The sequence below is a fragment of the Chiloscyllium plagiosum genome, chromosome 31, assembly GCF_004010195.1.
Source record: "Chiloscyllium plagiosum isolate BGI_BamShark_2017 chromosome 31, ASM401019v2, whole genome shotgun sequence".
Taxonomy (NCBI): Eukaryota; Metazoa; Chordata; class Chondrichthyes; order Orectolobiformes; family Hemiscylliidae; genus Chiloscyllium; species Chiloscyllium plagiosum.
The window spans coordinates 29,200,424-29,211,115 of record NC_057740.1 but is presented as its reverse complement, the minus strand read 5'-3'; the positions used below and the strand labels follow the sequence as shown (position 1 = coordinate 29,211,115).

The 10,692-nt window shown below is 44.5% G+C and overlaps 1 long non-coding RNA gene across 1 annotated transcript in view; it reads right to left on the bottom strand.

Moving 5' to 3' along the window:
* The window catches only part of LOC122565102, a 27,277-nt gene extending 21,895 nt beyond the window's left edge, over positions 1-5,382 (bottom strand). The window contains exons 1-2 of the long non-coding RNA XR_006316086.1: positions 5,300-5,382; positions 721-843 (exon numbers count right to left, since the gene is read on the bottom strand). This is a non-coding gene — a long non-coding RNA (uncharacterized LOC122565102). The remainder of the gene's footprint in view (positions 1-720; positions 844-5,299) is intronic.
* Positions 5,383-10,692: the final 5,310 nt, after the last annotated feature.

Sequence of the window (10,692 nt, the reverse complement as noted above, 5' to 3'; positions counted from 1 at the left end):
ACCTCCAGTCTTCTGGCACCTCACCTGTGACTATCGATGACACAAATATCTCAGCAAGAGTCCCAGCAATCACTTCTCTAGCTTCCCACAGAGTTCTCGGGTACACCCGATCAGGTCCTGGGGATTTATCCACCTTTAACCGTTTCAAGACATCCAGCACTTCCTCCTCTGTAATCTGGACATTTTGCAAGATGTCACCATCTATTTCATGTACACATCCAGATGCCTTTTAAATGCTGTAATTGTCTCAGCCTCCACTACTTCCTCTGGCAGCTCATTCCATATATGCACGACCCTCTGTGTGAAAAAGTTGCCCCTTAGGTCCCTTTTAAATTTTTCCCCTCTCGTCCTAAACCTATGCCCCGTAGTTCTGGACCTTCCCACTCCAGGGAAAATACCTTGTCTATTTACTCTAATCATGCCCTTGATGATTTTATAAACCTCTATAAGGTCACCCCTCAGCCTCTGATGCTCCAGGGAAAACAGCTCCAGCCTATTAAGCTTCTCCCTGAGCTCAAACCCTCCAACCCTGGCAACATCCTTTTAAATCTTTTCGGAACCGTTTCAAGTTTCACAACATCCTTTTGATAGGACCTCCAAAGTCATGCGATATACTGCCATCACCTTACTAGTTTTTGTGTCCATTTTCAAAAGTATGGCTTCAAAATTTGTCATATCCTCCTGCCTGCGCATTAGATACTCAGATCAAAGATCTCCCACCTGTCAGTGGATAGATGCATGTAGGACGAATGCAGATGAGAAAGGCCAACACCATCTTTTCTGCATCATTTCTGGTCAGGGGCTGGCTTTTGGGTCTCGGTGCTCAAATGTTATCAAAGGTGGCTGCAAGACATCAGGAAAAGAGGCAAGTGTCAGCCTTTGTAACATCAGGACAAGTTCTGCTCTCTTCAGTTTTAAGTTGACCTATATCTGGCACCGTTTCTCTCCCAACCGAGCAAACAGGTTGTCCGCGTCCTCCAGGTCTTAACCTCTGGCTGAGATCAGAAACTCATGAGGAGCAAAATACTACAGATGCTGGAATTCTGATACAAGCACAGAGTGTACTGGAGAAACTCAGCAGCATCTGTGAAGAGAGAAACAGAGTTAACGTTTCAAGTCCAGTATGACTTTTCTGTTATGCCATTGAAAACAAGTTAACTGAGGAATTGGTTCTTGTGTGGAACGAAGTTCCAGTGGAAGTGTGGATGTAGATACTGCTGTAATGTTTAAAAGACATTTAGATAATACATGAATAGCAAATGTTTGAGCCAAGCGCAGGCAGGTGGGACTAGTTTAGTTTGGAATTCTGACCAGCATGGACCGGTTGGACCAATGGCTCTGTTTCTGTGCTGTATAACTGTGACTCTAAGAATAATATAATTAATCTGAACAAAAGCCATGTGTTATAATGAGCAATTGCTCACAGCGATCATAAACCTGTTACTTAATTCCCTGTTCCTTTGTGCATCTGGCATCACAGGTGCCTGGAAGACTGCAGCTGACAGAACTGTTGGCTCTGATGGCAGGGTGGGAATGTGAGTGTGGGAGGGGGCAATAGAGGCTTGTACCATCAGGGGTCGGGGGGGGGGGATGCTGTCCTTAAAAGTGGAACTGCAAATTAAAGGGGTGGTGACAACCAATGCATGAGCAAATGCATCAAATGGTAGAAGCTGCTGTGATCAATATAGACTTACAAAGTGAACTGACAGATATCAACGCTCCTATATGTTGATATGAGCTGAGGGGTGAGATAAACAGAGCCCATTTGAATGAAGGTAACACTTGTGCTTTTCCCAACTTGTCTCCCAGTAATGCCATTTTGTTTTGGTATACTTGTGGTGGACTTACCATGGCAACCCCACTCAAGTGGCAATTATAACCATCATGAGAGACTTGCTTTTCAAATCAAGCTTGAAACTATTTTATCCCATTTCCCCATACAAAAACAGCTTCCAGGGAATAGTCACTGGATGATAATCAGGACCCAAGCACTCTTTCCACACAACTCTCCCCCCTCCCCCGACACTATCCTAAAGGAGCTGAAGTCAGTTTTCCACGGACTGCTGCACAGAGGTCAGCATCAATCAAGGATGAAAACTGAGACCATCCTGAACTGAAGGTAAAATAGAGAAGTTGTGTGGGCAGGAGAAGCAAAAGCCACATCAATTGGCTCTCTTGTTACATCAACTATACATCCTTCAAAAAAATGCTCAGGGGAGATGCATTATCAGCTGCTGATTCCCTGTTGCACCTTAACAATATTGCCAGATGTTACAGCTCACAGTGAGCTCAGACAGTTCTCAGTTACACCACTAGGTGGAGCATCTCACCACAGGATGCAAGGTATAGTTATGTTTTAACCAACTATTTAGAGATATTATTGCACACTTCTGGACCAGGTGGGACTTGAATCCTGGATCAGAGATAGGACACCACCACAGGAACAACTTAAGGAAAAAAGATACTTGCAGTCCTGAAGATAGGTTACATCTGATGAAGAAGCAGCGCTCCAAAAGCTAGTGCTTCCAAATAAATCTGTTGGACTACAACCTGGTGTTGTGTGATTTTTAACTTTGTACACCACAGTCCAACACCGGCATCTCCAAATTGTGATCTGAACCTTGACTGCTCCACCTCCTGATGTGGCCTGGCTTGCTGTGTTCTTCCAGCCTCCTGCTTGTCTACCTTGGATTCTAGCATCTGCAGTTTTTTATTTGCCTCTTGCATCACATCAGCAGGCTGGAGGCTGGTTGTACATTCTTCTGATGGGAGGTAATCTGTCATTTTAACTGGAAATCCTAAAAGTGATAAAGGAGAAGATAAAGGAAATGAGACTGGACTGTCTTCAATGTGGATCTATGTTAACTCTCCAGAATCTGCAATTGAACCCTGGAAGCTGTTAAATTATGCTGACTAGGTGGTTCCTAGGGTTAGTCCGAGAGAACTCATCACAGTTAGAATAGAGATGTGACTCAGTTCATCTTCCTAAATCGTTAGCTATCAATTGGGGCCTCTGTCCCAACCCTGATCCTTATCAAGAGACTCTGAGCTGCGATGTGAACATACATTCAATTTTGTATCAAATACTTAAGTATCTGTACCTAGGTATCTTGTACCTAAGTTGGCGCCATAAGTGGTGACATTGCAAACTTTTCACTGCACTCATTTGAGTGTATGTGACAAAAAAAGCTAAATTCAAATTCAACATATATCTGCCCGTCCTGGATTTGAGATGGGTGCAGGTAGCTAGATTGTTTGTTTGGCAAGCAGCCACATCCACAGCTCTGTGTAGCTCCTTGTCAGGGCAGGCCTGACTCGCCTATCGTTACTGATCAGCTCGGCTCTAGTGGGTTTCTCACGGGCCTTACACCAGACATTCCAAAGGCACTCACTCTCCACAGAATTCGGTTGTGACAGGAGACTCTCAGGAGGAATGTGCCAGGGAAGTCCTCTGTGAAGAGGTCAGCTATAGCTGCTGAGTCATGGGAGACCCAGGCTTGTGACTGACCCAACTGGAGAAAGCTCATACTGGAAGGCACTGGACAGATGTTGGGCATGTTCCGAGGTGAAGTCAGACAGAGTGAGAAATCTCCAAACTAGCCGCATGTCCAACTCTTCAAGCATCACCTGACCCACACACCTGCAAATCTCACTTTGCAGTTAACAAACATTTCAAAACCCACCAAAACGCACGGGAAGCACCACTGCTCCAAGTAGGAGTCATATCAGACTTGAAACGTTAACTCTGCTTCTCTCTCCAGAGATGCTGCCAGACCTGCTGAGTTTCACAAGCACTTTCTTCTCTGGTTCCTGAATGCAAGTGGATAATCCTTGAACCCTAGGGATTGCAAGAAGATGTGTCAGATTTATGTTCATTGAACACAAATGAGGGAAATGTGGCCCCTACAATTATAACCTTTAAAATGCACCTGGATAAGTATATGAATAGGAAGGGTTTAGAGGGATATGGGCCAAGGGCTGGCAAATGGGACTACATTAATTTTGGATATCTGGCCAACATAGATCAGTTTGACTCAAGGGTCTGTTTCCATGCTATGACTTGATGATTTATGACTCCTCATTCGACTGAGGCATTCAATGATCAATGGAAAGGGCCACAGAACACCAGTAAGGCCTATGCCTATGCTGCTACTGACAGTAAGTTCCCTGCTCAGGACAAAGAAACTGAGGGGTATTGTTGTCTCGATCACGATGCCTCGAAGCATCATGAAGTGTATCTTGACGATGTCCTTTGTGTGGCCGGGCTTGGTGAGTCCACCTTCAATATGATCAGCCAGGATTTCTGTGTATGGCCATCTCAATAGTAAGTGAAAACACACCGTTCCCTCAAGATCAGTTGGACCAAATGTTGGTGCCTGAAAGCTGACCAATGACTTGAAGAGAGACCCAATGGAGAAAATTACCTGGGAACATATAACAATATCAACATGCTAATACTACAGTGGAAACAGAATAACTCACCAATGAGTAAATGCACCAATTTGTGTTTGCACCATTATTACAAAAGCTTCAAAACGTTTTCTCAATGTTTACCTTACTATCTGTGGGGATGTTTATCAGATAATGCAATGCCTTTGCAAACTGATGCTGACCTAAATAAATATTCATTTTCAGTGGTACAGAAATAGTAGATTACAAACTACCTAAGTTTAAAACCACTTATTTACATGCTCGATAGAATATTTTCTGATGCCTGCAAAGCTTTCTAATTTTGTGTGGTGCAGTTCGGAAAATTCTCACCCTTGGGTTGGAAAGTTGATTTTTTGTAGCTCCACCATGGGTCCGTCGGTCTAACCTGGCCGGATATTTCAGTGCAATACTCAGGAAGTACTGTGTAGTTGGAGATGCTGCCTTTTGAATGACACATTAAACTGTAAGACTCCACAGCCTGTTCAAATGGGGGAAGACCTCCATTATGCAGTTTGGCAAAGAGCTCCATCATGCTCTGGTTAGTTGAAGGAAGACCAGGATGGTCTGTCCTGGAGCTCTGACCAAAAATTTTATCCTCAACTAATCCTGGCAGGACCGATTATCTCTAGAGTGTGGTGCTGGAAAAGCACAGCAGGTCAGGCAGCATTCGAGGAACAGGAGAATCGATGTTTCGGGCAAAAGCCCTTCATCAGGAATTAATAAGCAGGACTGATTACCTCCTTTTAGTAACCCCTTTTAGAAACCTGTCGAAAAGGTACAGGGTTCCTAAGGACAGAAGTGCTTTATAAATAAACATGGTGTTCTGTTTCCTGTACAAGAGTAGCAACACATTAAATACACTGGTTACCCCGCTGAAGGTTCCTTCTGGGAGGAAGGGAAAGGTGCAGACTTTGTTAGCTTGCATCAAAATGTTCCGTTAGGAGGATACAGTTGGACCTTTTGTCTCCTCTTCTGCTGAAGTTTCCAACTCTCACGGGAAAATTATGTTCTTCATAGTTTGCTCATTGTTCACGGGCAAATCTAAACTTGGAATCAGCAAGCCCATACGCCCATTCAAAGCTTTAGGCTAAAGCTGAGTCACCTTCCCCTACCAATCATGCAGACTCTAGGACGACAGAAAAGCAACCAGAAGTCAATTTATTCGGCCTTAAACTAGTTCAACACTTGGAAATGAACGTACGGCTGGTACCGGAGCACTATTTTGAGGTATATAAATCAGACCAGTTTGTATAATTCGCAGGTTTTACCAGTTTTTCCTTCAGCTTGGTTGAAATATCGCTGTGAGCAGTGCTTTAGCACATTCTGGTGTCATCAGGCGTCATATAAATGCAAATGTTATTAGCCCGGTTAACACATGATAGTTTGAATGGACTAAATACCCTCCCACGTTACAGTTTGTGGCGCATTTGCCCAACTCTATTCCGTGCAAACCAATTTCAATTTCGCACCCACTCCTTCTGAACTGCAGGGGTCACTGCTGCCTCGCTATAAGTGTCGGTGTGATCCATGCAACAGAGGAACTGTGTAACAAAGTGAAACGTGAGCAGGGTGAACATTTCCACAGACATTATTCCCCAACTTACTGGAAGTCATTCGTCTTCCTGCTTCGGAAAGAGAAGTAAATAGAACCATTTTGAAAAGGGTGAACTGTACATTTCCAGTGCAATGCATTTGCTGCAGAGCTATAGGATTGTTGTCCATTTAATAAAGTGGCTTACGTGGGTGTGGAGTCAGGGACAAGAGTGAGAGTCAGAGGCTTGCAGACATGTGTATTTGTACAGAACTACATAACCCAATGGTGCAGCATGCATTAGATTCCCAGATAAAAAAAAACAGTAATTTAATGGGAATTCTACCAACTAGATAATCCTCAGCGTTTCACAGGAAATATACCATGTTACTCATTTCGGGACAAAAACAATTTGAATTTTTTGAGAACATGATTGTCACATTTTCAGCTCATAAATATGTATTTTCAATCATATACTTGACAACATTAAAAGAGAATGAAGCCTTGAATATTAGAAATGGACTGTAATATTTTGGCTGGACTATCCTTGAATTAATTGGAAGGGATAGATATTTGATCGAAACGCACAACTTAATTCCGATAGCACTGACGCTTCTTCTCTGGCAGTCCAACTCTGTGCTGAGCCTAAAGACGCTGCACTCCTACTGACATTGACCTATATTTCTATTTGCGTCGCTGGTTCCTCTCATCTCTCTCGTCACTTGGTGTTCACGCCGCACAGAGGAGAAGCAGAACTGGTTCGACCAGTTCTGAATGTGCCAGTGCAGTCAGAGCAGCGTATTCACACGGTCAGAGTCGAAAAAGGAGGCGCTGGAAAAAAACATAGATGCGTGAAACGTCGACTCTCCAGCTCCTCGGATGCTGCTCGGCCTGCTGTGCTTTTCTAGCGCCACCCTTTTGGACTCTGACTGGCCAGCATCTGCAGTCCTCACTTTCTCCAATTGACATGGCCAGTCTCAGGCCTTGCGTCTATTTCTCTGTATTAAAAGTCAGTGTTGTGGATTCACCCCAACCCAGCAGGTACTCCTAAAGCACTACCCAGAAGGAAAAAAAATAAAACTGGTGACTGAAACATTATGGTCAGACTTACATACGTTAAAGAGGATGTTCATTTCCAATATTAATGTTTATTTAATAAGTCTTTCCCTCTGGATGATACCGTGTGGAAGCAAGCCATTTGGCCCTGCAGATCCTCTGAAGGGCATCCCACACAAACCCACCTCCTTACCCCATCACTCTGATTTCCCATGACTAATCCACGTAGCCTGCACATCCCTGGACATTCCTGATGAAGGGCTTTTTGACCGAAATGTTGATTTTCCTGCTCCTCAGATGCTGCCTGACCTGCTGTGCTTTTCCAGCACCACTCTGATCTTGACTCTAATCTCCAGCATCTGGAGTACCCATGTCTGCCTAACCCATTCGACCTGCACATCCTTGGATTCTGGGAGGGAACCCACGCAGACACGGGGAGAACATGCAAACTCCATGCAGCCAGTTACCGAGATCGGAATCAAAACCAGATCCTTGGTACTGTGAGGCAGCAGTGATAACCACTGAGCTACCGTGCCACTCAGTAAACAGTATATCGGTACACAAAATATCAGTAAATATTTAGAGGATACCTTTATGACTTCCAGTAGATTTTTAAAACTACTCCCATATTTTAAGTAGAAGCTGATGTGCTGCTCTGTTGTGGATTGCAGCTGTAGGTCACCTGAAATGTGCCCAAATTATATTTTTTCCCTGTTAACCTACAGTCATCTTTCTGAAAACTGAGGGCCACTCAGGTGACAGGAAGGAGCCTCTGATACCATTCAAAGACTTTCAGAGAATATGTCTCTCCTGGCTAACACTTACCCCTCAACCAGCATCATAGAAAACAGCTTATCTGGTCAGTTATGTCACCTGTTGTCCTTGAAACCAAAATTTATATTGGTGTTGAACTTTTGGGTTTTTTTTGCCTCAACATAACATCTTAAAAATATCTCATGGGAAGGTTGTTGGTGAGTTTTCACAGCAAGGGTGACTTTGCAATTGAGTTTGATCACAGCTTCATGTGATGTCCACATGCATTCTGGTCCTAGCAGTGTCTCCCGGCAACGTCGAAGGGTGACTGTCTGCTAACCTTCCGCAGGCCAAAGCCAGCTCGAGAAAACTAATCCCTTACAGAGCGCTCTTACAGAGCCACACGAATGGGTCACATAGGGATCTGAGTGGTGTGGACTTTGGTAAAATTTGTGGCAGGATTGGATGCAAAGTCCAGCAAGGCCTAGCTTGATGCCAGCAGCATCTCTCTGCATACTTGATGCTTTTCACAAGTGGTATGGTTGAGTTTCTCACAAGGCCCGGGTGAGTTGCCAATGAAGGATGATTGTTGCTTTTTTAAATATTTTGCTAATGGCCCAAATCTCCTTATTAAACTTCATCTATCTTGCCAAATGTGCCAAACCAGTTGGACATTGAGAAACGTCAGCACGGAGACCAGAGTGAGTAACCTAGCGGATTCAGCTAACTGGTTGCTCTGAAGGACCTCTGTGCTGTGTACAACCAAACAGCATCTCAGGGCATGATCCATTTGCACTAATTGCATGTACCCACCTTGTCCACAGACATTGGCAGCCAGCATTTGCCAAGCCCTCATCACCTCTGTGATACATTGTCAAGGTGCATTGGAAGGATAGACTTGCATTGCAGGGGGCATCAGCTACCAGTATTGAATGGACAGACAGGCACCCAGCTCACAGATTGAACCAGACTACATAGAACCTTAGAGTCATAGAGATGTACAGCACAGAAACAGACCCTTCAGTCCAACACGTCCATGCTGACCAGATATCCTAACCTAATCTAGTCCCATTTACCAGAACCTGGCCCATATCCCTCTAAACCCTTCCTATTCATATACCCATGCAGATGCCTTTTAAATGCTGTAATTGTACCAGCCTCCACCAATTCCTCTGGCAGCTCATTCCATACATGCATCACCCTCGTGTGAAAAAGTTACCTCTTAGGTCCTTTTTAAATCTTTCCCCTCTCACCCTAAACCTGTGCCCTCTAGTTTGGGACTCCCCAACCCAGGGAAAAGACCTTGTCTATTTATCCTACCTATGCCCCTCATGATTTTATAAACCTCTATAATGTCACCCCTCAGTGTCCGACTCTCCAGCCTATTCAGCCTCTTCCTATAGCTCAAACTCTCCAACCCTGACAACATCCTTGTAAATCTTTTCTGAACACTTTTATGTTTCACAACATCCTTCCTATAGGAGGGAGACCAGAATTGCACACAATATTCCAATGCTGCCCACTTGCTCTTTTCATGTTTGTTCATGTGGCATCTACCTGGTTCTGTGCATGCCTCACCAAGTAGTGTAACCACACAATCGGCTTGTCTTGCTGGTCAGCAGTCCTCAGTAACTGGGAAATAAACCTTGCTGTATGGCAGTGTGCTACGTCAATTCTACACAGAGTGCAGTAAAAAGTTAGTCATGTCTCATTGTTGTAGGGGATTAATCCTCACTGAACACCATCCGGTCAGCGAATCCCAGTGCGGTAAGTCCAGGACAGCCTCTGATTCCAGATTCACAGATTTTAAGGGTTTAAAGAACATTAGACATAGAGCCATATACCATATAGAACACAGACCTTCAGGGTCCCTGGTCCCTGGCCATCCTATTGCACAGGCCCCCTGTTTGTTAAACCTTCTTCTTGACCCCCTGTAGGCTGTGTGATGAACAGACTCGCACAATACCGTTAGTTAGTGAGTTCCAGGATTTTCAACGTGGATAAGAATTAATTGCAGGCAAACAAAATATCTATTTGCAGCAATATCAAGATGGCAGCACTTGCAATTGAACCTTTTGGAACCTTTCAAAGATTCCATTTATGAATTGTTTTGAAAAGTTCAATCTTTGCATTGTTTAAATATCAGGTTGTTTAAACCAGTGCTTTGTTGGGGAGATCCCAATGGATGCACACAGCGAATACTAGCAGTGCTATTGCTATTGGTAACTGCTTAGGCCATTGTAAGCATTTAAAACAATCACTCTGGTTCCCCAGTGGGACTGCAGTGCCCTTTTAAAGAAATGAATATGTTAAACACAGCTACATTCTGCAGGTCTGGATGTTTAACCTGTTCTTGTCTGGGACAGAGACAGTAAAAAGCTCCATCAAAAGTTGTTTCAGGATGTTGGGCGGCACGGTGGCACAGTGGTTAGCACTGCTGCCTCACAGCGCCAGAGACCCGGGTTCAATTCCCGCCTCAGACGACTGACTGTGTGGAGTTTGCACATTCTCCCCGTGTCTGCGTGGGTTTCCTCCGGGTGCTCCGGTTTCCTCCCACAGTCCAAAGATGTGCAAGTCAGGTGAATTGGCCGTGCTAAATTGCCCGTAGTGTTAGGTGTAGGGGAATGGGTGGGTTGCGCTTCGGCGGGTCAGTGTGGACTTGTTGGGCCGAAGGGCCTGTTTCCACACTGTAAGTAATCTAATGTGTGTGCTTTAGTAGAGGGTTGGTTAGCTTCGTTGGCTGGACAGCTGGTTTTCAATGGAGATTAACATCAACAACATGGATTCAATTCCTGCACTGGCTGTGGTTATCAGGAAGGGCATTGTTTCTCAACTTCCCCCCTCACTTGAGACATGGTGACCTTTGGGTTAAACCATGACCAATCATCTCTCTCTACTGAGAGAGTAGGACTATGGCAAGT